Raw genomic sequence first — 7491 nt, 5'->3', positions numbered from 1 at the left:
TTTATTTAATATATTTAATAATATTATTTTTAATAATATTATTTATTTAATATATTTAATAATATTATTTATTTAATATATTATTATTTTAAATATTATTATATTTTTTAAAAATTAAACCACCGCAGTTTCAGTTTTTTTTAAAATTGAAATCAATCTCTGAATAAAACTACCAAATGCATTTCAGAAATAATTCCAAAATAAAAATGAAAACATTTTCATTTCTATTTTCATAAAGAAAATAAAATTATTTTAAAACTAATTTCAAACGCACCCATTGAATTCCCCCCTCCAACGGGAGGATCATTCTTTTTCTATTATTAGTAAAAATGGACAAAAACAATAACAAATTTAAGGTGGACCGGCCATAATCTCTCTCTTCTTCTTCTTCTTTTTTTTAGGACGATAAATGAATGCATAGATACAAAAAAACAAGGGCTCGTGTTGGGCACGTGATGAGGTAGTTGGAGAATGGATTCTCTTCCTTTTAAACTGTTTTATTATTTCCCTTATTTTTTATGTAGAGAAAAAACAATAAACAAGTTCAGCAATTCTTTTTATTAATTAGGTCCTCGATGTTGGCATCTTTCAGGTGCCTCCTGTTGGAACTTGCTCGTCTGTCTTTTACTTCTGATCACTTTCTGATCAATTCCATCTTTCTTTTTGCCAGTTTAAAATAAGGAGTTGTATATATGCCTCGTTCACTTCACAAATTTAAATTTTTAATTTGAGTTGAGATGTGATATTTTTTGAGAGTTTTTCACTGTAATAAAAAAAATTAAATATGACCTTTTCTGAGAACTTTTTACTGTAAAAATCTAAAACTGAAAACTCAAATCGATAAAATGAACGAGATCATAATCTCCCAATTTAAAAATAAGGGACTAGTCTTCCATGTGCTGTCGTAATGAATCTATGTCGTCATCGTAACCAGTTGAAAGTCTAATGTAATTTTTTTATATTGAATCGTAATAATTATTCTTTTAAAAATTAGTATATATTTTTAAATATATAATAATAAACAACTGTCATATGCACACGCCGTGACTAATTATATAAAAATATTAAAAAGCATATCAATAAAAGATTATCATTTTTATTATTAATATCAGTCGTTTCATCGTAATCGGCTGTTATTTTTAAACCTGAATAATGTTGTCGTAAAAAATTACATCTGTCATGTTCTTTTTTTGATAGGCACATCCGATCATACATGAGCATTTATTTAGAGCAATGCATGACAGTGTTTTATTTGTTATATGCTTAAAAATGATTTCTTGTTTTCAAAATAGTAATTGTGTTTGGTAAGTGACTCAAATTGGTTTTGAGAAATTACTATTTTGTATTTTTTTGGTAAGTTACTATTTTTTATTTTTGAGCAAGGGTTATTAAGAGTCTATAAATGAGTGCTTTATATAAGATTTTATGTGTGCTCAGAGAAAAGTACAGTGAAATAGTGCCTCCTTTTAAGAGAAATAGAGAAAAGTGAGGAGAGAGATAGGTAAAGGGTGTAAGGGGTTTTGGGTAGAGAGAAAGTAAGAAAGTTTGTTGAGTGTGTAATTCTGAAATTGTTAATAAATTTTTCTCCCTCTTATGTGGACGTAGGAAATTTTTCGAACCACCTAAATCTTTGTCTTTTATGCTTTTCTGTTATTTTTGTTTCAGTTTAATTTTTCTGCTGCATGCATGTTGGAGTGTTTTTTCTCTAACAAACTGTTACAACTTAATATAAGAGAATTACGCCAATCATTTAACTAGTTATATTAATCTTTCAACTTTTTATGATGGATGAAATTTCCCCCATAAAAATGATAGGTGACCACAGAAAAAGCCTTAAAATAATTGTTTTGATTTTCTAAGTTCTCGCACTAACAAGTTCCTACGATGCATAATATGAATTCTTATTTCGTATTTGGGAATGCCAATAAAAAGAAATCGATGTGCATAATCTACATAAGAAAAGATTCCTTCTTTTTTATAATAGATCCTTGACAAATAATGGTAGTTTTCAATGAATAATAAATTTTTAATTGAATCTTTAATCGAAGTGCTTATGAGAATCAAAAATGCTAACGTCACTTTTTTTGTCACTTTATGTATTTATTATTAGACATGTAGATTTTATTATATCATGTTCTGTTTAATCAATATTATTTCATGTTTAATCAAGTGTTTAAGAGTGACGCGAACTTCTTTATTTTTCCTTTATAAATTAAATTTTGAAACCGCATTACAGGATATTAAACACATCAACAATGATTTTTTTTATAAGGTCAATTAAAAGATCGAACAAAATAAAATGACTACTGAAAATCTTGTTCCTAACTATTACTATCCCAAGATAAAAGAATCCTACTATAAAATTGTTATTGTTATGTTAGTTTACTAATTCATCCTAAAAGTTTAAGCTGATAAGAGGTGAGTCAATAATAGTTTTTATACTTTAACACTTCTCTTCACGTGTGGGCTGGACAATGGGTAATCGTGTAGGTAAATTAATTAAAAAACTCAACACGTGAATATTTAAGCCTGAGATATATTAAAGACCCAACATATGATGACAATTTAAATGAAGATAAAGAGTGCAATTACAAGAGTTTAAACTCAGGACATCCCGCTCTGATACCATGTTAGTTTATCAATTCATCCTAAAAGCTTAAGCTATTAGGATGTGGGCCAACAATAGTTTTTATACTTTAACAATTGTTACCAACCATCATACAAGATCGGTACACATATATATGTTATTGTTAGGAAATTTTATTTCTTAATATAATTATAGGCCACATATTTAATCATCAATCATGTCACGCTATCTAATTAATTGGATAAAATTAAGCGGTCAATTTAGAAACGTCTAATTAGATTCTTAACTAGGTATAGATTAAATTGGTGGATACCCAATATTGACCCAATTAGGTTTAATGGGTGCCTAATGAGACAATATATAAATAAACTTTAGATTGTGATTCCCGATACGTTAAATTATTAAGCCGTTTTCATTCTTCCACATCTATAGAGATAACGCCTCATTCAAGACTCTGGTGATTTGACTGAGGAAGGCGATAACCCCAAGAACGTATTCAAACGATGATTTCTGTTGGAGATTAAGACTGCACCAATAGATATAAGTATTTATTTTTATTTATTTTTTCAGTAATTTAGTGTGATTATTCATGAATTTATTTATGAGTACGGTGTTAAAACTATATTTATGGATTAAAGCTAGTAGTTTTACCTAAGCCTACTAATCAAGTTACACGAGGAAAAAAAAAACATAACATACACATTCAGAAAACATAACCAGCATCTTCTTTTTTTTTTTTTTTTCATTTTACCGCTCCCTTGTGTGTTAGATAATAGAAAATTTACATTAAGAAGGCATTTGGTTCATGAATTAGAATCATGTGATTAGAATTATTTTTTATTTACATGTATTTTTAATGAGAGAAAATATTATAACGAACCATAAATCATAATCTAAATCATGATTTGAATCCTCCAACCAAACATCCTCTAAGATTTCCTTCGTTTCGTTCCATCGTTAGCCTTTCTTTCCAATTCAATGGTAAAAAAATAGTGCCTGATAGAAAAAGGTAAAAAGTTCCAACCGGACTTGAGACTATGATCCAATGTTTTTAATGCTACATAAAAAAATTCTCTAATATATAACCAAAGCTACTTTTTTCCTAAACTCTTTAAATATGATTTCTCTAATATGTTTTTTTCCCGTAATTTTGGGAATAATTTTTAGACCCAAAAACGTGACATCAACACAGTAATGTGACTTAGAAACCTGATAAAAAAAAATAGAATAATAAAAGTAGTTTTTTATACGGATTGTATTAATAATTAATAATTGTACACCGTGCCTCTATTTAATGAAAAACAAAAAAGGAAAATATAAAAAAAATCAGCTAAATTGATAATTATCACGTAAAGTGACAGATTCCACCCGTAGGCATCCACCTGAAGATTGGCCACTTCCGTACAATCTGACGTGGCTGTTCAGAGTTTTTTTCCACTTCATGTCTCCACGACTTCAAAAGGCATTCTTGAAAAAGCACTTTCTTTTTTCTTTATTTCTTTTTTATTTTTTTTTGTTTTCTTTTGCTGTATAAATAAAGATTTTATTCACTTCACTGATTCAAATTTAGAATTTGAGTTGACATGTAATTTTATATGAGAATTTTTTATTATAATAAAAAATTTAAATGTGATTATTTATGAGAGTTTTTTACTGTAAAAAAACTCAAATTCTAAATTCGAATCAGCGAAATAAACATGACTAAAAGCAACATATGAGAACTAGATCGTAAAGCTGATATATCTTTGTCACACGACCATTTTTTTTTCCCCAAGAAATCTTACAGTATGTTATTTTAATCTATATATATAGAATTTTTTCTGCCGTCTAAAAGTACCTATTAGTTATATACGAGTGTTCCCATTAAAAATTTATTGACAAAATTTTTCCTATTCAATCATTGAAAATATGAAACGGTTAAAACAATACTAAAAATTGTTGGTAAGATAAAATAGCAATCCAACAATAAAAGTTTCTTTTTCTTTTCATTATCAGCTTAGGAAACGGAATAAAGACGATTGTTTTTTCTAGGCGAAGAAAACAATGAAAAATAAAATGACAAAAAGCCAAAATTTAAATGACCCATATGCCCCAAAAGTACGAATTTTTTTGATAAATTGGGAAAAAAGAACATATATATATATATATATATATTACTGTGTGCCTGGAAAACTAGATTAAAGGTTGCTAAAATGAATTGTTTATCAAGGTCTTTTTCCAGCAATCGACTTCTATCTCGACAAGTGTGGCTTGTGTGCCAAGACCCCCCTTCAATACTACTCCTTTACACGTTTCATTTTGGGGACTGAAAGATTTTCATTTGAAGACCTTTAGATTTTTGTTTTTAAGTACTATGGGAAAAAATATTAATTAAACATTAAAGAAATATTCAATTTTCCTGGAACTTAATTTTATTGCTCTCTTGCATCCAGAAAACGCTGCTATAAAGAAAAAAATTTGAAAGAAAGATGAATATAAAAAGACAACAATATCACACATATATACATAAAGAAAAAAAGTGAGCAAAAAGCTTTTTCAGAAAGCAATATTATAAAAATTACCGTACAATATATAGGATTTTTAACAGATTTACCCTCTAAATTTATTGTGGTTTAACAAATTACCCTCTAAACTTTTAATTTTAATAAATTACTTTCTTAATTTATAAAGTTGTTACAATATGTCTTATTTTGACGATGATTATGTTAAATTTGTGTCAAAAAAATACGTTGAGCCAAAATTTTTAACATTTCAATTCAAATATAACGTAAATATTTTAATATCTCAACTTTTAATCCTTTAAATTTAATAAAAAATTTGAGCAAATTTAGTTAAATGGAGCACATTACAACAAATTTATAAATTCATAGGATAACTTGTTAAAATTAAAAATTTATGAGGTAATTTGCTAAATCACGATAAATTTGAGAGATAATTATGCCAAAACCCCATATATTTATATCAATTACACAGGAGGTAAGTCTCTTCCTAACCTTTCACCTAAAGAAATTAGCGCAATTGAGAGCAAAACTTTATCCAATGTTTTTTATTTATATGCCAAGTAATTTGATCAATTTCACTACTTGACGCCTTACAAAATATCTTATGATATTTTGGTTTTTTTTTTTTTTTTTTTTTTTTTTTTTTTGCTAATGAAAATCCTTTGTATCGAATAAGTCATAAAAATGTTCGTAGTTAATACAATGACCTAGCTTAATTAGGGAGGTGATTGATCACGCATGCCAATCTGAATATACATTGGTTTTAAGGATTAAAAAAAAACCTAATACGATTCCATTTGTTTCGTATATATAGTATTTGATTCACACATATGAATTTGTGAAAATCTGAAATTAAAAATATCTGTTATCAGTAGGTATTCCTAGTATAAAATGTGATATAATATATGCATTGGACTTTAGTACTATAGCATGCAGCTAAACGTTTTATACGTGTTCCTTTTTTTAAGCAAAAGATTCACTAAAAAGAAAGCAAAAAAAAAAAAAAAAAAGTCTTGCGTACCAAAATAAATCTATGAAAAATGAAGACAACCAAAACTAAATTAAGCAAAACAAAAATAAACAATGAACAACTAAATACCAGTCGAAAAAGTTGTGAGAGACGAAATAAACATGGTAATGCCCCATGATATATGACAAAATGAAAAAAAAAAAAAAAAAGAAGGAGCCAATCGCAGTTCATCTTCATACTAGTGAGGAAATTTATCAATCGCAGTTCATCTTCTATTGATTAAATGCAAAGGCAAAAATCTAAACAGACCCATAGTACAGCTCTTTCAGGGGTTGTTTAGTTGGAAGATTCGTACCCCGATTTGAATCATAGTTCATGATTTACTACAGTGTTTTCTCTCACAAAAATACACGTAAATCGAAAATGATTATAATCTTATGATTCTAATCCATGAACCAAACGTCTTCTGAGTCTTGTTTTGTGGAGCCCAATGTCGCGTTTACAACGATGGTCCTTATGTTAGATTTTAATTCGTATAATTAGGAAACCACACCAACACCCAAGTTTGGTTGAAGCTTATTGATTTGGGACGCGAATAGTGGCATAAAAAATCTTATATGAAATTATGAGTGAGGTTGGGACTAGTGATGAAGCCAGAATTTTTTATCAGGAGAGGCTAATGACTATGATAAAAAATTAAGAAAAATAAATAGTTATTGAGTATTATGACTGTACCCCTTCTAGTTTTTCATGTTTTAAATTGTTAAGGAAGCTATTAAAGATGTATTTCTTGATGTGTTAAAGTAAATTTTCATATTCAATTATTGATCTCTTATTCGATTGTATAGTCGATCTTCACAATATTCATACTAAAAAAATATCTCTCGTTTTTTTTTAATCAGTTTCTACTAGAAAGATATATTAGGAAGTTAATTGTCGTGTTTCCTGAAGTTTTTCTTATTATACTACTTTACTTTCTGTGCATGGTCATCAATACTTTTGATCCTAATTAGAACTGCTCACTAAAACATAACACTAATCGCAACAAATGAATTCACAAAAATCTGGTCAAGACATATTTGATAGAATCTATGATATATACCGAAAAAGTCTTTGAAAGTACTGTCAATCATATCTAATTGATTATATACTAGGATGCAATTATTCTTATCTAGAAATATTATAGTGCTTCACATTCAAAAATATTATTGCATGAACATTATTTTTTAAAAGGGGATATGTAGTTATATGGACAAGTGAAAAAAAAAAAAGAATCAAGAAATAAGAAATTTACAGAAGAAAATAAATAGATTTACTTTATAAATAATCGAGGCCATTATTAGGCGATGAGATCTTGCTATGTTCTTGGGGATGTTATTTCGACTTTGGTTTAAACTTTAAAGTAACAGTGCTTCAATTTTTCAAGAAAGAAA

The sequence above is a fragment of the Morus notabilis genome, unplaced genomic scaffold, assembly GCF_000414095.1.
Source record: "Morus notabilis unplaced genomic scaffold, ASM41409v2 Scaffold520, whole genome shotgun sequence".
NCBI classification, from domain to species: Eukaryota; Viridiplantae; Streptophyta; class Magnoliopsida; order Rosales; family Moraceae; genus Morus; species Morus notabilis.
Note: the sequence above shows the minus strand (reverse complement) of the source record.